At 41.1% G+C, this 21,830-nt stretch overlaps 1 long non-coding RNA gene across 1 annotated transcript in view; it reads left to right on the forward strand.

Moving 5' to 3' along the window:
• Positions 1-16,836, forward strand: part of LOC125980932 (uncharacterized) — a 35,585-nt gene extending 18,749 nt beyond the window's left edge. Inside the window, exons 2-3 of the long non-coding RNA XR_007485825.1 lie at positions 16,470-16,558; positions 16,663-16,836. This is a non-coding gene — a long non-coding RNA (uncharacterized lncRNA). The remainder of the gene's footprint in view (positions 1-16,469; positions 16,559-16,662) is intronic.
• The last annotated feature ends 4,994 nt before the right edge of the window (positions 16,837-21,830 follow it).

Genomic DNA, 21,830 nt, shown 5'->3' on the forward strand with positions numbered 1-21,830 from the left:
AAAGCAGAAGGCTTACTCTCAAGCTCCGTCTGTTTGCATATTTTACTTTGACTTCAAACAAAGCAGATTGGCCACGTCATATGCAACTGACCCTTGTGGTCATTGTCAGATTTAGGATAGGCGTTCTCCTGTTAGCTATGAGGAGCGGGAAAGTCGAATTTTTCCCTCACAGATGATTGATGAACATGTTTGAAATGTTTGACAGTCCTGCCCCTACACTGAATTTTGATCGTTTATCTTCCATTCTCATGTTAGGGGTGTATTTAATCATTCCTTCTGAAATATGCTCTTGCACAGCCAGCGTAACCTTTATGTAACCACCAGTCAAGTGAGGGGGGATTCATTTGATGGAGAGTCTTGCTTGATTTGTTTGTGGCTCCACAGAGGCTCACGACATGCGTGCTGCCCCTGTTCGCTTCTGATAAATGTTTTGCTAAGTGCGGGAGGGGAAAAGTGTGGATGGAAGCTGGCCAAAGACTTTGGGGTATTTCACAGCTTAACTACATTAAGTGAAAATCCCACAGACACCCGCATGCATATTCAGCTATTAAATACACATATTTAAGTTCTTCACACACACTGGGTGGTATTCGTTGTAAAACAAATCATGAAGTGGGAAGTTTTTTTTGTTCCAATTCCAAGAGGAAGAATCTTCTCCTTCTTTCTTCACTCAATCATTCCAATCAACTTTTCTGCTATATAAATGAAAATATTGCTTAAGCTATGCTAATGATAATCTTTGATGCACATGGAAGTGCATCCTCCAATGCTATGACGACTAATAAGTGAGTTCTACGAATATTATGGTAACCAGATGTTCACAATATGGAACACGGTGTCCAAAGTCGTCGCCTCCTCACTCCCCGCTGCACATATAAAGACACACACACACTCCTAATGTCAGTGAGCGTGCCATTGGAACACACACATTTACTTGAGCTGATGGCAAACCACAGTAGTGGAGTCTGTGGCAGCTTGCATTTCCTTTAATATCCTGGATAATGTACAGAGAGGAGCCAGCGCCCCAGAAAGCCACTGGAGCCCAGCCAGACTTCCTAGCCCACCGCCACACAAGTCTTATGTAATGTTTTGATCACGACTGTTGGCAGTTCTTTGTGTGGTAGATGTAAATTGGACTTATATCTGGACATGGCAACGTCTCAGCTCTTATTAAAGTGTTCCATTTGGCTGCCATTTTCTTCCATTTACTATTGCAGTTTATTTATTTCTGCATATTGGAAAATAAAACAAGAAATCTTTCATGGTAGGCAATGGCAAGAATATTTTTCATCATTCTTTACAAGACGTTTTTTAAGTTTCACGTTATTGAGACTTTAATATAACACTTTGGGCGATGGAGAGTCTACTGATCTTTGAGTGAAGTGGGTAAAGTTGGTAAAATAGTGAGGCAAGGTGATTTGAACTTAAAATAGGTAGACTTGACCTAGTTAAGAGTCATTTGTGGTGATACCAGCTTCTACAGAAAATGAACACTGACGGTAACGTCAAGCAGAAGCTCTAGTAAAACTTCGGGGGTGTTCCGCTACCCTAACCACAAAAGTTAATCATGGTTACACTCGAAGACCTTCATCGCTCCATTCGCTGAAGAAACCACATCTCCTCCCATGAAGTAAAATCCAGTGCCATAGTCAGATCTGAATAAGCATCATCTTTTTTAAACCGCAAAAAAGATTTAAATCAAGAAGGGATGCGAGGAAGGCGAGTCAGAGGGCAACGCTATAAGGGAGGCTGTCGGCATTCGTGTTGAGGGGCCAAGGAGGTGAGGAAGGAAACCACAATGGGGGTTTCGCAACTGAGGGCTTGGGAGTTTCAGTTAAGAGTTGTCTCTCGGAAACCGTTATGGAGACTCGCTAAGCTCCGCTTCCTCACGCACAACCTCCTGCCCTCACAACCCCAAAATAGCAACATTTATCTCATTTCAAAGTGCCCACATTATGAGTTCAACTCACACTAACTCATATTGTGTTATCTTAAACTCAGGTGTCAAAGCCAAGGCCTGGGGGGGCCAATATGATCCATCACATCATTATTTTGTGGCCCGTGAAAGCAAATCATGTGCGTTAATTTCTATGATTTTTGCAAAATATACCAAATTTCAAATTGTCATATGTCGTGAAAAATAACTTTGAGACATTGCATTATTTATTTCATTACTGACATTTAATTTTTAGGGGTGGCATTTTGTGTTGGCAGAAATTGTTTTGAGTTGAAGCACTTGCAGTCCTTTGCGGGCACAATATCACATTTTCTCCAAAGATCTCGGAGAAGTGGATAGGAACATCTGCAAAGCGCTTCAGTAATTATATCTGAGAATGTTGAGCCCAAGCGAGAAGTATAAAGGAGTCAAATGAAGGGGTTGGGGGTGGAGGGGGCAAAAAAAGTGACTGTGAAATGACTGCCAGATTTCTATTTGTGCATCTTGAAAGGCCTGTGTCTTTGCTGCTGCATATGGGATGTGGGATGAGAGCTCTGGCAAATCAAAGGCACGCTGGATAAAGATCTCTGGAAGCTCATGCTAGTAAACAGGCCCATAAAAGCCGCTTGCAGGGAGGAGCGTCAAAGAAAAACTTGAACGTCTGCCCACCGCCAATAAAGCCGGAGCTTCTGCAGGCGTCACTTCCAGCACTGCACATGATGAAGCATGAGGGGGCTGCATCACTTTGTCAAATCCTTTGATTGAAGGTTGTCTGTCAGTCATGGAGAACGTCAACAAGTCTATAATTGTGGAATTGCTCATGCATTCCTATTTTCTTATGATTTTTTGGTATATATATTTTTTATTCTTCTGATTTTCGTTTTTTTTGCATATATTTATAAAAAAATTTAATCTTACTTTACTATTCATTTAGTAGCATGACTCATCATCGGTTAAAAAAAAAAAAGCCAGATAAACTGTTCTAGGAAGGATGTACAGCAAATATATTACACATTTTTAGCTTGGAGGCCCATATGCGAAGGTGTTGATGCCAGACTGTTTTATGTGAAAGCCAGTAGCATTCCAACGTAGACAAACCTCCTTCAGATTGCCCAAGGAAGGGAAAAAGGGAAGTAGAAAAACATGGTTGCAGGAGGAAGCTTCATGCTGTGTGGCATTTGTATGTTGTTATTTTTTCCTCTTAGCAAATTCAAGTATTTCACGCTGCCATTCACCTTCTTTAAGGTAAATACTGCTTATAGCAATGCTGCGCTCACTATATGCATTCATTATTTTGGCCTCTTTTCGATCTTATTGTATGTTAAATATGACAATAGGACAATTAGGAGGGCCAACAAACAAAGTTATATTAGACCAACTCTTAATTAGACACATTCTTAGATATTAATATTTGTTGTGATTGTGTGCACAAAAAGTCAAAACAATCCAAACAAATGAAATCTGGCAATAAAAATTAAAAAAAAGCAATAAACTCTGTAACCTCATCAGATTTTAAAACAAGTTTGATGCTTGCATAAGCCCTGATGTATGATATGATACACAAGCAAGGTGACCTAACTTTGCCCCTGCTAAGCTTCCCTCCCGTGTGTGTAGCAAAAGCAACAACAACAAAGAGCACCCTGTGTAAACTGAGACGAAGCAGTGCCCTCCAGTGGTGTTCCATCTTAAAAGGCCCGCCGGGCCACACTGCTTTACATGCATTCCTCCTGGCTGACAAAAACACACAGAGCAGCTTTTTTTTCAATCCCAAATTCAGTTTCCACCACAGTCTGTGGAATGTTTATCAATGTGTACGCATGCCGCCGTGTAAGCATGGGATGTTTTTTTTTCTGCTTCGGGGGCACGGAAAGTGATAAAAAATAGTGAACTCCAAACTAATCACGGGATTTGTTTTGACCAATTTGATAAAGCCAACTCGTGCAAGCTTCTACGGTGATTACACAATTGTGTATCGAATAAATATATGGAATCTTCCACGGCGTCATCTGCCAAGGAAATTAGCTGTTCTACAGAATCGGAGACAATTATGTGGCACACCTCAAACGGACCAGGATGTTAATTTGCATATTAAGAGTCTAAAAACATACTTGAATCGTACAAAGCCTGGGAAAAGCCCAATACCAAAATAAAGAACATGTGACTCTAGTCCACGCTTAACATTAACTGTGCATGCCCCCACCTCCTAATCTGACGCATGGTTGCATAGTATCAATGTCATCCTTCACCCAGAGGTTGTGTTTATCTGAACTCAAGAAAAACAGCTGTCTCTCTCGCAAAAAGTAGCCCGAGCCAACAAGAGTCGTCGTCGTTGCGCATGACTCAGCTCGACCGAGCCGAGGCTCTCGCAGACGACTTTAAATGAGGTTGTGAACTCTGAGAGTTAACACCTTTCGGGGTTACACACCATGAGAACATGTGTTTTGAGTTGGAGCGAGTGGCGTGCCGCCGAAAGAGCAGCGGAGTGACCTTTCAAACGTGCAACACCTCCTCATTTGTCATAACGAGAAGTTAACGATGTCTACCAAGGGGGGGGAAAGGTCATTAAAGTGCGGCCACAGCAAAGTTTGTTGACCAGGAAGCTCAACGTGTGTAGGATGACTTTGCTAAATGCCTTTTCAGTTGGGTGCAGTTCCAAGAAAAAAAAAAAAAGAGGATGCAGGACACTTTTACAGTATACAAGAGCTTCCTTCATCACTTTTTTTTTTTATGGAATGAACAATTTATAGAAATAAAAGTTGGTAACATGACTTGCTCCCTAGGCTGGTCAGGTCCCTCCCAAAGATAATATGAAGACTTGAAACCCAAAAGCTGCCAAGCGTCACCCGGACAAAAATAGAGCCCCGCCCTATCACGGCATCTTCAGTCGCGCCTTTCCTAAACCTGCGAAACCAAATGACTAGCGTAGAAAACACACTCAAAGTTGGGGAAATCGGAACCCAACCCATGGGAATCAAATCAAATCCTTGGAGCTCATTGGATCTCTCTGCATTGCTGTCATTTTGAGTCTAAAATATGTCACCACCATGAAATATTAAACCCAGTGGAGCTTTAATAATAGACAGTGTCACTGCCGTGATGGCCAAGGAGTTGGCAAAAAAAAAATGTCTGCTTGCATTAGACTCTTCTTGAGGTTAGACGCTGCGGCCACCGGGCACAGCTTTTCTTTTCAGCAGGCTGATGGATGATCACAGGAAGTTCGTAAAAGATGACCCCCCCCAAACTGCATATTCTTGGGCAGGGAGTGCTGAGTGCATGTAAGTGCTCCTTAAACCACAACTAAGTATGTTCTCAGGACCTGACGACTCAAGCTGTGGGCAGGATGGGTATAATGATTGCTTTGGAGGAGAGAATGGTTTGTGTGCGCTTGTGTTTGTATGCGAGTGTATGTTTGTGCCCGCCTGTGGTATTCAGCGTAGGTTACCCGCATGGCTTCCACATCTTGTACGCCGCTCCCTCTGCCCCCAAAAGTGGTATGTTTGGGGTGGCTCTGGCATCCCAAGCTGCCACTTCAAACCTTTATTCAATAACTGGACAACCCTAATTAATGCAATATGAACTCACAACCACTGAAGGCATTTGTCGGTAAAGAAACAAAATAAATCCTTGATTTGTGCTTCCAATTAACTCATAAAGACAAACATAAATATATAAATATTCATATTTATTGGATTTATTATTGGATTTATTCTTTGTTAATATTGCTACCTGCGTGAAATTCAAGTTCCTTCAAAATCTAAAACCAGAAGTGAGTAAGTGTGAATTAGAAACAATTTTAGAACACTTTAATTTGCACAATATTGATGCAAGGAACTGTAAATGCCTCTACTTTAAAAAAATAAATTAAAAAAATTAACATCTTTGGTAGCTCAATTTACTTGCCTATCAACTCAGCGTTAATACCAATCATCAGTGAGTGATGGCGGCTGATGGTGCTTTGCTTCTTAGTCCAAAGCACTGACTCAAGCACTCAATAAGGCCGTTTGGAAATAGGCTAATCAATAATAAATGTTGTGCCCATAACGCTGTGCTGAAGAAAGAAGGAAAACTGCTAAATTAAAATCTTCAGTGGGTTAAGTTAACAGTGAGCAAATAAAGTCAAACTATTGTTATACAAATTACTAACATTTCTGTCAGCCCTTCTAATCAAATATCAAATGACAGTACAACAAATAAATAAATAGTCCATTCAAGACTAAACTAAGATTAATGTCAAATTAAAAATACAATATACAGACAGGTCATATTTAAACACAAATTTTACTGCGGGAACCAAAAGTCCTTCGAAACACTTTACCCAGGTAATGGTTTAAATCTTTTCAACACAACCTCTGATGATTAAAGTAACAAGTACTTACTGGCTTAAAGGTACATACGTGTATTTTAATCTGTGGTAGGAGGTGGCCTTCCTTCTAAAATAGAGGAGCATTTCACATGGTCAACCGCTTTGATTCATCCCGCTGAATGCTTCTTTTCAGCTGACAAAGTTACTTTCAAACAGCGAGCGACAGACATTTAAAAGCCGCTCTTTCGAAAATATTTTGGGAAACCAAAATAGACTAGCGAGACAGATACAAGGACGGACAGAGTGCTTTTTCGATACCACTGACACTGATGAAATCGTATTAGCTGGCAAAAGTGTGTTTTGCCCTCATTTTTGCCAATATCTGCTCATCCCTGTCAAAATATTTTGTGTGTGTTTGAAAGAGCGATACTTATGCCACTCCATGTGTGGGCACTGCCACACACACTCGCCCATCTCACCCAGGCAGGATGAGTGTCTGTCCATCCTTGTGTATACACACACACACACACACACCTACAGTAGCTGCAGCAGATTCAGCAGACCACCCAGGCAAATACGGAACCATGAGAAGGCCACTTTATGCTCCCAGACAGCCCAGGCCGACCACAGTGGCGCCCCTCTGACACCCATGTAGCCGCGATTACCCACCGAGCTCGTGCGTGTGTGTGTGTGTGTGCGTGTATACACATCTAGGTCAAAACTCTTGCGTTGAAAAATATGTCTGGAGTTGTGGATGGGGCTGTGACTCTTCTCTTTATATTCCGTCAACCACAGGCTCCAGCACATTTAACTGGGTTAAATTAGTTTAATTACAGTTCAACATCAGACGTTTCGTATTTTCTACCTGGCAAAACTCAAACGACACAACCACACTGATGATTTCATTTCTTTCTCGCACAACCACGTTCTTGCTGATACAAATGTGTTAATAGAAAAAGAATTAGAGATTGGTCAAAGTGGCAACAGTTCTCGTGAGATGCTTTGAGTTGGACTTCATCCGGGACTCCGTTGGTGCTCATCAATTCCTCAGTAGCAATAAATCTCGACCTTGCGTGTTGTAAAGGCTGCGACATTCTTGCTGAGGGAGGAGGCAATGCAATCAAAACCCAACTGACAAATCTGGAAAAGCGTGAGTCATTTTTGTGTGATGCTTCTCCAGCCAAGCCTTTGTCACGCCTGGCGTTTTGTAACAGCTGTTCCACCTTTGATGAATGACTTTAAATGTTTTTGGCCGTCTTGCCTCTGATCTTTTATTTAAGTTCCTTTTAACGCTCCGTGCGCTAGTTGGGAGTTTTGCCAGTAAGTGAATGCTTGAGGTGACAACAAAGTTAATGCGCGCAATTTTAAAAAAAGATTTATGGGATGACGTGTTATTGTGCACAAAGAACCTTTTACACGTTGATGAGGAATCAGATAAATGGTGCAAAGCAGTCATTTTCATTGTAAACAATATTATACAGCATTGGTGTCAAACATAAAGCCCGGGGGCCAGATACGGCCCGCCACATCATTTTATGTGGCCCGACTTCATGATTAAAATTGCAAATTGTCTTCACTTTTAAAAACTACAGATATTGCTAGCAATTTCCAACACCTTTTTAAAGTATTTGAACGGTTTTTAGTCGCTACTCCTTCATCAGTTTGTTATGTAGCCTATCCTGCAAGGCCTTGACGGTCATAATGGCCATAAAGAAACTATGCAGCTTGCGACAAAAATGACTTTGACACCCCTGATCTAGAGTAACCCGATATATAACGCCATTAATTGGTTGTAAAAGTCTAACTCAAATGATGCTTTATATGTGTGGTGAAAAAGGAAGGAAAGAAAACAGTACGTGAGAAAACCAGAAAGAGTGTCGGCGTCCCACAGGATGATGAAACCGCCAGCGTGTGGTGTTCATTCAATAACTGCGTTTCATTTATTTTTCCTTGCCTCGCTCTGATTGGCTGAGAGAGATGTGTGACCAGCGAGCCGCACCATTCCCTCTAGAGTTTGACGACGGATCTAAAGGATAGTTCTCTATCCCTCTTGTTACAAATAACTTCCTCTGACATGTTTGGGCACGCTGACAATGTTTTGACTGAAAACAGCTTTAAGGCTTGGATGGAATACAAGCTTTCAACCCCAAGGGTGGGCTACTACTTCAACTGCTGCTTTATCCCCCAGAGGAGAAGACGGAGCAGGAGCAGAACAAGCCCGAGCAAGGCCTTCATTAAACATTGAGGTCCAAGTGTGACATAAGTCTGTTTTCTCTCTTCCTCTGTCGCTCTCTCAAATGAACGAGGACAGAGATGTGTCACTTTGTTGACGCAGGCAGGCAGGCAGGAGTTCCCGGGACCTTTTTTTTTTTTCTGAATCGCCGCCATGGAATCAGGGTCTGTGGTCTCCGAGCCGTTCCAGTTGTTGCATTTGATCTGTGTTGTGGTTCCAAACAAGCTTTGTGTCTGTACTCCAGGTCTGAAATGGTTGCGCTGTACACGCACTGCAGCTTTGCGCTCCCCGCAAATCCTTTGATTCGAGTCAGCCGAGGCTTAAATGCATCGATGCCATGGCTGCTTTATTTAAAGCCCTGCTTAGAGCCGCTGTTTTGTCTCCATAATAGCCAAAACAAATTCTGACTCAGTGTTGATTGTGTCTGCAATACCTAGATTAAAATATTGATCTTTAAGTGGCACAAATCTTGGGGATTTTTGATCAAGTCAACTCCATTTTTCCACCTTGACTTTTTCTCACTGGTCCTCTGGGGCAAGTCTTCCAGATCAGGCAATCGGAACACTGGAATGCTCCCCTCAAGTGCCTAATCAAAGGAGATGGTGAAATCAATGAGGTGGATGGATCCTAACAGGAATTTGAAATGAACACCGTGCTCAAAGATCAATGAGTATCTTAGCCTGTTTGTATTTGTATACGAGAGTGTGAGCGGCCGAAGAGATTCGACCTTGCTGCTTGGATTAGACTTCTATTAATAACTCATAGAAGAAGGCGAGGATCTAAACTTGTGTTAATTAGAGGTCAAAGGTCTGTCAAAGGGGCCAGCCACCAATCAGATATCTAATGATAATCTATAGGTTATACCGTCGAGGTAGACAACTGACACCATGCAAATCAATCACAGACATGATTGATTTCGTCTATGACTATTCTCTGGCAATTGTTTTGAAAATTAAAAACGATACCTACAATGATGGACCTTATCTGACGATGAAGGACTGGGGGGAAATAACGTAGACGAGAGGTGTAGATAACAGGTTAAGGAGGGAATTACCAACGGCTCATCACCATCTGGATCGTATCACCTCAACCGTGACTCTGATGAGGTCACAGAAAGAAGATGGTACCACAAAAGCCACATGTGTTCATTGACCAAGGAGATACAGCCTTTGTATAGTCAATTTGTCAGAAAGCTAAAAGAGCAAACACTCAAGTTGATTTTTGATTTTGTTGCAGAGTAAATGCCATACGGGCTTTTCACTCGCTTCTTTTTCAGAATCAGATCCGACCGAAATGCTTTCCCAGAATCTGTCAGGGTTGAGCAAGAACAACGCTTCATCCATCACTGGATGGATTCATGGGCGTTTCATTTGACTGGAGAGGCCCACTTCAGAGAGCAGGCCCAAATTCATGTCATTTGGTTCACGTATTCCAAAACACTCACTCATTCATCCTCGCTCTTTGTCTCTCTCTATTTCCTCCGTCTCATTTATCTTTATTTCTTCCTTTCCCCCTTGTCCCTTCTTGCTCTTGAACATTTCTTCCCACTTCTAATGAGGAGTGGTGAAAACGATGATGTGGTCCAAGCTGCAAATGAAACGCACATTTCGGAGCTCACCAAAGTGCTTCCACGGATTGTACTCAAGCATCGGAATTGCACAAATATTAATTCCAATTCATCGTCAATGTGCAATCGGAGCAAGAAGCACGTTTTGGCCTCAACGTGTCAACACTCACAAGTGAGACGGAAAATTGATGAGGGGTCAGTGGAACACAGATGGGTTATTTACTCACCTCTGACACCGGCCAGTTGAAAACAGGGACTGACAAATGTTCCTAAACTGCCTCTTTGTCAATTTGGACTTGTTCACCTCTCTTATCCCGTGCCACCACTCGTATCTCCAAGCAGGAAGGAAACTGCTGTTGAGAAACAGTCGACCGTTTTCCTCTGTTCATCTTCTGTTGGCGCTGTTGGAAAAACAGAAGTAACCACCTATAAGTCTTTCTGGAGATTGCATTAAGTTTAACTCACAGGTCAACATTTTTTTTTTTCCCCCCACAAGGCTTCATTTTTCTTTCGAAGAAATTTATTTCCTAACCCTCACAGCTTTTGAAGCGCATATTGGATTTTTATTTTTTTTCCCCCCGTTTGACTTAGGTAAATACTGTATAAGTATCACGCTCGTAAAGCATCTTTTTTAAATTATATGATAATTAAAGCAATTAGGAGTTGTTTATGGCCCCGTGCTCAGGCGCTGGCTACTTTGAGCAAAGACTCAACAATGTGGATCTTGTTTGGCTGACGTTTGAAGCGGTTTGACTGTTTGGAGTGTCCTGTTAAGTCAAGACTTTTAAATAGCTGCTTTTGAAGCCCTCTGCTCTAAGCCCAATCTGTGAGCTCCTGGAAACCCAAGGGGAACATTATCGAATTAAACACAAAAACACACTTTCAGCTGACTTTTTGGGATTTTCTCAACTGTAAACGTTCCACCAACCCTGGAGAGACAGAAGCTCCCTTTTTTCATTAAGAGCTCAACCAACTTTACCTTGACTATCATTTATTACGTTATGGGTACAATTGGCGCAGTGTGTACGTATATTGTTTCAAAATTGATGTGCTGGAATTTGACAATACACTCACCACATTATAAACATTCCTTTAGCATGGTTTGTGGTTATTGTTTGGATAGAACTGCATTCTATCGGGTGTTTGTAACACGAGAAGTTTGATGGACGCATTGACATGATATATATAAACAATGACGCAATGTTTTCAAATTGCAACCCTAGTTTTTTTTTTAATTTGGATACGTACAAAATTAGTCAAAAATCTTGCTATTATTAGATTTTTGTTCTTGTTAAATAAATACCCTTATGATAGCCTTAAATAAAGCAGTAATGTTGCAATAGACTGTAGGTGTCAAACTCAAGGCCTGAGGGTCAGATATGGCCGCCACATCATTTTATATGGTCCGCTGAGACAAACTTTGCATCGATTTTGTCACTACGAAAATAACAAATTGTCTTCACTTAAATAGAGACATTGCTAGCAATTTTTATTCCTATTATTACTAGTCTCTGATTTTAAAACTAGTTATTTATCAGTTTGTTGTGTAGCTTATACTGAAGCCGCTGACAGTCATAATGGCCCGCCAAGGGAAATTATGATTATGATGCGCCAAAAATTAGTTTGACACCCCTGCTCGAGCTTCATATCAGTGTGCTTAATATTGTGAAGGTAATGTGATTAAGTCTTGTTTGCTAGTCATATGTTTTGGGTATTGCCTTTGAGAAAAAAAAAAAAAAAGACAAGTGAGACTCTGTGTATCAGTCAGTGCATTCCCAGTCAATTTCAGGGAACACTTTCACAAACCACTGGTAAAAATGTCGGTCTCCAGTTAATGGTCCTCCGCTCACACGAGACCAAACAGAACAAACAAAAGCACTTATGTTGAACACATAGGAAAGCGAATGTTTTATTAATTCTAAATAAGCCCCATACCTATCGTAAACACCTATATTACTGTAATGCTATCATTAATAAGACCGACTTGCAGTCTGATAAACAGCAAACAGCTTTCCATTTTCAAGAATCGCTTAATGGCCGGATTGAATCAGCAAAAACAAATTGCTCTTATAGCCCTGATATACAATAAGTAGCTGAGTTGCCAATGGGAAAACAGAACCTTCTAACTCTGAATAATGTCTCTTTGCTGCATGTCACCTGAATAATAATACAGATCTTTTCTATTGATCAGCTGCACCTAAAACATGCGGCTGATACAAGGTGTGAGTGAGTCGTGCAACAGTGTTGCCCCGTGGCCAGCATGGAGAGTATTTATAACTGTCCCAAGTAAATGCCTCATTCATCCCCAGCATATCAACCCCTCCACCACCCTCCTCATAACCTCAACTAGAATATCTTCATGTCTGTGTGCACAGCACCACAGGAAGGCTTGCCAGTGTTTACACGGAAACACACAGTGACACAAACTTGCATGTATACACATGCATCCATATATATATATATATATATATATATATATATATATATATATATATATATATATATATATATATATATATATATATATATATATATATATATATATAATATAATATAAATATATAAATGGAATGAAGGCTAATTTAAGCAATTCCTATGTCTCTTACATTTTACTCTTCTGCTAATTCACAGTGACTGTGGTGCAAAAGGTTATTTAAACAATACTCATGCTGTCCTCAGAGCAGTGCTGTATATTAATCGTCAAGAAAGTGGAATATTTGAAAATGCACACACGTCCCCTGCACACATACAAACATGGTGTGATTTGGCCCAGGCCTGTGCAGCCTGTTGACATGTTATAGGAATGGAATGTCTAAGAAAGTGTGCCCACACATTGAGCAGCCGCCCAAAAAGTTTCAGTTGGCCTCACACACCTGCAGGAGGTGAAGCAAGGAAACTGCAGGAGAGGAATGCAGACAAATAACTTATTGAACAATGCTGCTGCAATTAAACACGTACCTTCTCACCCACCTTTCCCTGATAGGCTTCTGGAGATGATGGGTAGTAACGTTTGACAAGATGATGATCATCAATGTAGCTGTAGGGCAGTCGCTCATGTTGATCATTCACTTTTATTTATGACTTAATGAATTACTCTCTCGCAACCACCCACCACGAACCATTTTGAATCTGGATCAGGAGAGGTTTTTGTCTGCAGGCAGTTTTGGATTGGCACAGGTTCCCCTCAACCGCTTTCCATTTGCCCCAGGCACTGATGAAATGAGGTTTTCTCAAGGAGCCGCCAATGTTTCACCGCACCTACTGTTTGAGATAGTTCAGCGTTGCATCACAGTCGTATGACGGGGCCCCAAGGATTAATGAATGAACAGGGGGGCGCTTGAGCGGGGCTGTTTCATATTTTTTAGGCTTGTGCATCTGCGGTCTATCAGGCCCGACCCATTCAGAGGAGCCATAGAAGTGTATTTTGGGCCGGACTGAGTTTAGGCCCACACAGAAACGCTGACAGAGACAGTCAAAGAAGAAAAAATAAAGGAGGGAAAAATGAAATTATCCAGGAACAATTATGTCCAAGAGAATTGGCAGATCAAATGTTTAAATGTGCGAAGGTTTATGTACAAGGGAGAGAACAGCCAGTGTGATGTTTCAACAAATACACGGTAGTGTGCAGACATCTTGGACAGTCGCGACGAGCTGGTGGGGTTTTTTTTTGTAGATAATGTTTTTCCACATAGTCATGAATAGAATTTTTTTTAAACTAGCCTAGAAGAATCTAAAAAGGTAAAGGTACTAATATATTAATTTACATCTATCCATCAGTTTTCTATGAATTGACTGCTAACAAATAAGTGTACGCGCAAATATATATATTTTTTTTACTTTTTATGACAGTCTACTCTCTTCTAAGATTTGTTCTTATGAGCTTTTTACACTTTAAGAATTTATCTTGTAGTAAAAAAATATCTTGGCAAAAATAAAATGACATTAAAACAAAGCCAATAATTACCCCAAAACAAAAAAAAGAGAATCATTGCCTGTAATTTGTGCCCGGTTGGTTTCGTCTATATTAATAGCGTTAAAGATAACAGTTGTCTTATTGATACACCTGATCAGATCCGATTTCATTTGGCTCACTGATTGAAGCAATTTGCATGGCCCGTGTAATGTGGATACAGCTCTTGGGCTATGATTCCCCACATTAATATTTCATGGCCATCAAAGTGTCTTTTCAAAGTATAGGGTGACGCTCGGATCTCCCGCTCGAGTCACAATAGAGCAGATTCCGGAGCGGGTGAGGAGCGTCCAGACGACTTCTCGGTCATCTTATCCCTCCCTCCCCGGCGATGACACCTGTAGCGCCTCTCCACCGACAGTAAATCACGTGACCGTTTCCTCACAAAGAAATCTTAATCCGTGTGACCAAGCGGCCTCCTCGGCACAAGACGGATTGAAACCCGAGGCGACGGCATTAAGAATTAAAAATGCAAGAAAGTGGTCCCCGTGCTCGCCTTGTTTTGTCATCAGTGTTCCATTAGTGTCACTTTATTCCGCACCTCCTCCCGTCAGCACGTTAGGGTCAATATCGGGAATACCGGGACGCTTTCTGCACAAATGGTTACAATATACCTTCTTCACGCCCATCCAGTCAACGCAAAATGGTGTTAAATATGTATCAGCAACCTGGGGCCCTTCCCAGCTTGGGTAATGTTAACAAAAATGTTTCTCTTGTGCGTGTCATCAATAAAATCGAGCTTTATGATTCATTATAGGGGCCCAGATTATGATGCAAGGCTCCCTCCCACATGCTGTGCATCTGTGTCTGATTGCTTTTGTGTCTTCTTCTTTTCTTATAAAGCCTTCTGTAATATTATTTGGATGAATGATCTGTTAGGAATGTCATTTCTGTGACACCACTTAAAAAAACAATGGTGAAGAAATGTCGAATGACTAAACGTCTCCATGCGGTTTATTAGTACCAGTACAAAGAAGGAGATCTTAAACCGTGTCTAACACACGCAGCACGTAGAGAAACATGAATTTCATATCACGCATGCATAATATAATTTGTGTATAATCAAGAAAATAAGATTATATCTGTCTTACCCACAAGTGAACGGCATCTCATTGAGTGACAAATAAATGAATCCTTCAGTTTCCAGCTTACCTCATTGCAGAATGGCTGTTTATATATTAACGGTCATTCAAAAAGTTTCCTGGAAGTGAGCATAATTACATGCTTTAATGAAAACACGTAAGGCTTTCCAGTTTATAAAGGAGGCTAAAATGTAGGTCTGTCTGGACTAGAAGGAGCCAGCTCACAAAGTAAGAGTGACTGCGAGGGACTATTTTGCAGTGTTTTAAACTTGATAGTACAGGAGAGATCATATTGAATCAGCTAGTGTGACATCACATAAATCAGGCTTTGGGGAAGTGTTCATTTAAGGAAAAAAAATATACATGGCCACACACCGCTTTGGCTCTTGTCTACATCCTTTATCAAAGTACTCCTAATGCAGTGTCCATCATTTTTGTTAATGCCAGTATTAAAATTTTTTCATTTTATTTGTTTTATTTATCTTATTTTTTTGTTAATTTTATTCATTTATTTAATTCGTTTTAATTGTTACATTTATTTTATTTATTTAAATGATTTAAAGTGCTCCTTCGCTCTTGAATCTCGGTTGCACATCAATAAATACAGCAAAAATAGCATTAGCAATAAGTTGAACTATACGTATGCCCATGCTCTAATAGGATAGAATTAGTATCTGTGTTTTAAGGTTTGGCCATTTAGGTGAAATTCTAAGCCGGACAGGGAGTAATTTGGACACAGGGAAAATTGATTTTGACCATCAGCACTTTCTCATTTTCAAACAGCGCCTGCGGCTAAATGGGTTAGCCTGTTAAACACATTACACAGGTAGCTTCTCCTTTCCTCCCCAATGATTATGTGTCTGCCTTGAGCAATTGATATTTCTTGCAAATAAGAAAATTATCATATTCCATGACTGGAAAGAGAAATTAGGGTACTCGAGACTCTGGACCGAGCGAGAGAGACAGCGCTAGATTTTTCTTTATTTTTTATTTTTTCAAAGGGTGGGGCGCACATATCAAGTGTCCTGAGCTATATGGGAAGGAACGGTGGTCCTGTCAGACCTCATCAATAGAAAAATCCGCTCAACTATCAGTGTGACAGAAGGAAGACTTTCCCGCTGCTCAGGCCATTAAAGAAGCCTTCTATTCATAAATCATAATTCCAGCCTCATTTTGATCTGCATCAAACGGATGCGAAAAGCATTGATCCTTTTTCCAGTTGATTCATCTCCTAACAATAACGATCAGTCTGGAGCCGTTCCGGAAAGAATCAACAAGGCACTAGTTGGTAGCAATGAGGTGTGTGCCATTATGTGGTTTATCCAGCCTACTGCATATCCAGCCGTGATTTTTTTTTTCTGACAACATCTGTTTGCAGATACGTAGCCGGAGCCCCTTTGGCAGTCTAAGTAGAACCACATGGGGGAATCCGATAGCGGCCCTCGGTTTGGACTAGCACTTAACCTGGTCCGTGAGATGAATGGTCACCTGCCACTGGACGTGACCTTTCTGCATACATCCTTATATGTTTACTCACAGATACTTGAACGTGGCTCACTTTCTGTGCACAGCTCATCCATCCGACATCCTCTCATTGGTTTTTGCGGCCGCCGTGCCCACAGGAGTGGCCGAGCGATAAGGAGCATTTACTGTAGGGCCGCTCGGCACGCCAACACCAAACACACTAATGAGAGTGAGACAAAGCCACAGGCCACAGACATCCAGTAAACAGCAGACCACAAGATGCAAGCCTCCATTTCAATATGCAGGTATTGAACACAGAGGCACCACCTTTCTCTCAGAGTTTCTTAGTGCTTTCACTTACTTGCATAATTAACTACACTGGGCTCAGTTAGTGGTGAATTTGCATTAGGTGCAGAGGCCATTTTTTTCTTTCTAATGTGTGCAATGAATCAGGGACACGAGTGGTCTTGATGTCCAATTAAATATTTCTATTTTTTTTGTGTGTTCCATTAAGGAATCGGGCCTGTGATAGTAAAAAAAAAAAAAAGATTGAGATGATGAACATAGAAGCAATGGAAAATAATAAGAGATGAGCGGAAATGTTTTTTGATTTCACAAGCGACACTTGTGAGGGTCAACAACTCATTTCAGTTCACCATAGAATGAAGTTTTTAAATGAATAGATTTTCGTTTGTTGTATTTTGTTGTGATTCCTTTTGGTGTGGTTTGCTTTGGTTTTTACTGGTGTCAGTCTAGATATGGAACAAATAAATTCATGTGACATTATGTTCTGGAAATTTTTGTTTTGAAATTACAACTTGGAAGTCACATTTTTTCACTAACCCAATTGTGATTGACTACGGCAATTCCACTGTATTTTATATTCAAAACAAAGCAGTGATTTGATTAGGAAATGAATGTGGACTAATGTAGTTAGTGTGTGTCTTTCTGACTTTCTGATCTGCTTCTGCCAGCTTTCTCTTCACTGTCAGTGTGTTGTTTTCCTTTCGGATCGCTCGGTGGTCTCAGACTGGCGTACGCCGATGTTTTCATTGGGGTCACAAATGTTTGAGCCCCGCATAGTCTGCCTAGCAACAAGGGGTCAGACAAAAGGAAAAGTTCTAACGATTCAATTGATCAATTATTCCCCTGAGTGTTTATCCAAAGTCATATATTTTGGTTGTTTTAAAATGAATCATACTGTAAATGTTCTGTGCTGTCTGGACGATTCATAACGTTGATGGGAATTTCAGAGAGACTGTGACAAGCAGAACAATTAATGAAGTTTCCAGGGATGTCACCTACTAAGTGAGTAAGTACTCCACCGATTCTTTTCAAATTGTGCCAGGCAGGTGGCGTAGCAACTATGGAATAATTGTGTCATTGTTTTGCATTCTCGCAACTCAAAGTAACGAACGATATTTGATGGTTGAGTCAGGCAATAGGGATAATCCATCTCCGGCTTGTCTAATACGCTGTGCGAGCAACCATGTGCTTCCAGTTACGTCAGCGCTCGGTCCTGAGCAGAGGTTAAGTGAAACTACCTGCTGCTCCGTGTCGGGCGATTATTTGCTTTGTCCGCGGTGGCGGCGGCACTGCTAGATCATAAAACACTTTCACCCTGGGGTTCATTATTGTTACGTTTAAACGTGTTACTGCTTAAAGGCTTTTTTTTTTTAATGTGGTGTGACAACACTGACCAAAAAAAAAAAAAAGCAGAGCTGTAGATGGCCCTCCTCATGCATATTCACAGTAATGATGATTGTGAGTCTGGAAGTGATACAGTAAATATTGAAAAATGAGCTTTCGACTTGCAAATGGGATGTGACATGAAAGTGAACTGAAGGCCTGGCTCTGGTTTCCTGTCTGAATGACTGCTAATTAATGCAGCAGACGAAGGACATCACTCTTGTCTGGTCTGAAAATGCCACAAAGCAGTTCTGGGACCATCCACACGCAACTTTTTTTTTCATTTTTGAAGAATCCATGGTCCATTAGTGGATTTGTAAATCCATCCATCAATTTTACATAGGCTTCTGGAGCTTATTTCAGCTGCCTTTGGGCGAGAGGCGGCGTACACCCGAGACTGGTCGCCATCCAGCTTTTGCAATCTACCTTTTTCTTTTTTCTACCAAGGAAAGAGAAAGAAGATCAAGGCTTTTTCACCCTCTATTAGTTAGCAGAGCCCGTCCATACTGCAAGCTTTCCAAAACCGCAGATGATTAGTCAACGTCTCTCCGCTCGACTTCATTTGCAAGATTGGGAGATCAAAAGGCCACGTAGATCCTCCAAGATGATCTATAATCACTGGAGACTCCAGCGAGATCATTAAATACTCTACTATGGGTGTCTTTGCCCCAGTGCCAGTTCCAAATTTCTGCTCCCTTTAGCAGACGCCACTCATGGGGAAACATTGGCGCCTCCCATAGACTGTGATTAAAGTAAATGAATGAAATAAGATACAAGGAAATTGAAATGATTAGTTTTTATAGTAACCACGATGACTGGCAAGGCCCCCAGAGCTTCGGAACAGCAACAGCTGAGCCAATACAGCCGTTCACTTGGATTGTAAATTAGGCTAGACGAGCGAGCAGAGCGGCCGGCCGGGCGGCCGGGCGGGCGGGCGGGCACTCGATAATAGCAACGAAGCAACGTAAGACAAAAATTACATTCACTATGCATTCCAGCTCAAGGCTTTCGCCATGAAATACAGTCAGCTTTCAAATCCCCCCCCCCAACCCACCCCCAAACAATGTCTGGTTTTGATCACAGACAGATATTGACATTTCTGTCACACAAGAATGTTATTCCCGGCAAAACATCATTTTTACTTAGATTTCAGTCTGAGTTTGAAATGAAAGTGAAAAAGTGCTAAAGCCTTGAACCTTGATCGTATTTACAGTACAGAAAGAAAAACCGCACACGTGCTGATTGACTTCCATGTTGTTGTCATTTCCATAATGTTTTTAATTTTTCCTCATGGGATGAATAGGGAATCGAATGGTATCGTAAAGTACGTAAATGGAAACATGATGTAGACTGAAACTGACGCCAGCATCGTCAAAGAAACATGTTCAGCATGTTTGGAAGTTTCCTCGGTCAGTTTTGTTCTTTTTTTTTTTTGGTTGTGTGCTATTTGTTAATTGTGCACTCAGAAGCTTTCCATGATTATTATTTCCATGATGATTATTTTATTTGCCATGACTGGTGCGCTTGTGAGGTGGCATCAGAATAGAGTCAAAGATAAATACAATGAAATTAAATCCTTTTTTGAGGTGCACAGTGTGTGACGTTATCATTTTGGGGTTTGAGAAATAATTCTCCAGAATTTTTTGGTTGAACTCCAAATTGTATAACTTTTGGAAAAACAATAATACATTTTGGAAAACCAAAGTGGCTTTTCACAGACACAACACCACTGCAATTTCTAACGGGTAAAAATATAAATAATTTACATTCTTAAATACTTCAAGCTTGAAAGAAACACAAAAGTATGTTAATGTTCCGCTGCGTTTCAAATGAATGAAACGCTTAATGCTATCAAAATAACCACAAAGCCAAATTGCACACCCCAAAATATGCTCCATGCAAGAGAATTATTTTGCATAACTTTCCACCGCCTTCATATCCTGACCGCCCGGGCATTGTGCGATTTGTTCCTCTCCATATTCTCTCATCACCTGTTTCCCCTCTCGAAGCCACACGTGCGGCCGGCCGGCCGACCGGCGCCACTGGGCCTCAGCTTCTTTTCCACCTTGCAGCTTGTCTACAAAAGTCTGCGGGAAGGCATGAGTGGAAAGAGAAGAGGGTACTTTTTTTTTATTATTATTATCACAGAGGAACAAAAGCGAAGACTGAAAGCAAGATTGGCCTTGTGAAAAGTACTCCAGTAAGTCAAAACAGCTGCATGGATGTGCATCTTGCTGTGGGGGGTGTGGAGATCATGGCTGGTTGCCAAGTTGGAAGCTCCGTAGATTCCTATTAGGGCACACAATGTCGCTTGCACTAGTGGCCAAAACCAAAACCACCATGACCATGGGGGGAAGTGACATCATTCGCTATGGTTTGGCAGCCAGCTACGATGGCATTATAATAGTGATGGCCTCACACTTGAAAAACCATCCAAAAATTGGTTAACCACTGAGCAAAAGACTCGGGGCCACGATGAATGATGAAGGTGAATGTTATTTCATCTGCTTGTTGCCAAACAGGTACAATAGAATATAATCAGACCGCCGTGGAGCAACCACTAATTTGGATCTGGATTATCAGGAGGTTTTATGGAGAATTTATAGTGCTGGAGTATAAATCTCAGTTGTGATCTCCCACGTGGCATATTTTGTCATATACCGTAGAACAAGATTGTGGTTGATTCAAGCATTGGATGAACTGAAATGACTTTGCTGGTCCAGACAATGTAGTGGAGGCTGTGTAACACGTAAATTTGAGATTTGGACTACATATTCTGACTATATGAATTAGTTATGGGTTTTTTTTTAGGCTGTTTTGCTACTTATATCATTTAACACCCCCCCCCCCTCATATTACAGGAAAAAATGATTCTCCTGAATCATCCCCAAATGTGTGTTTATATAGAAGATTTAATATTATTGTGATGTGTGATCTGAATTGAATAGATTCCTCCTCTTTCACCTTGCTCCTGCGTTGCAATTGGATATGACAACAGGAGATGGCCATGGCATGGCTCATTCTTTCTAACTTGATCATAGCAAGCCCCGCGAGGGGCCATGAGAGTCTGAAAACACCCTGGTCCATTACTCAGAGCGAGCAGCTAACCTGGAGGTGGAGTGTTCCCTCAGAGGCTTTTTGGCTTTAATGGACTCTGTTAAACACATTCTCTCAGTATATTACTTTTAGGCTTGACCCCTATCTGGTTTCTATATACCCAAGCTTATTGTGTCCCATGTTGGTCTTTTTTTATATCCTGGCCTACATTTGTAATATTAATGTAAGGTTTTTTTTTCTATGCAGGTACTTTAATGTTTTAAGATTTATAAATGGACTAGTTGTCTGAAATTTCTTTGGGCAGTACTCTACTCAAAAAGTGTGTTATTAAATCACATGAGAGCAGAAAGTCTCATTCGTTAGCACGCAAGTTATCGTTGCTGCTCGGTGTCTTGTTTTCACACACTGGGAAGGTTTGTCTGTTTTTATTTCAAAATTTAAAATGTGCACGTTCCCTTTTATCATTAAGAGTAAGCCTTTATTTTCAGTAATGTCAAGAAATATATTTTCCCAGTATTTCAAGTCTCTC

The sequence above is a fragment of the Syngnathus scovelli genome, chromosome 14 (genome assembly GCF_024217435.2).
Source record: "Syngnathus scovelli strain Florida chromosome 14, RoL_Ssco_1.2, whole genome shotgun sequence".
Taxonomy (NCBI): Eukaryota; Metazoa; Chordata; class Actinopteri; order Syngnathiformes; family Syngnathidae; genus Syngnathus; species Syngnathus scovelli.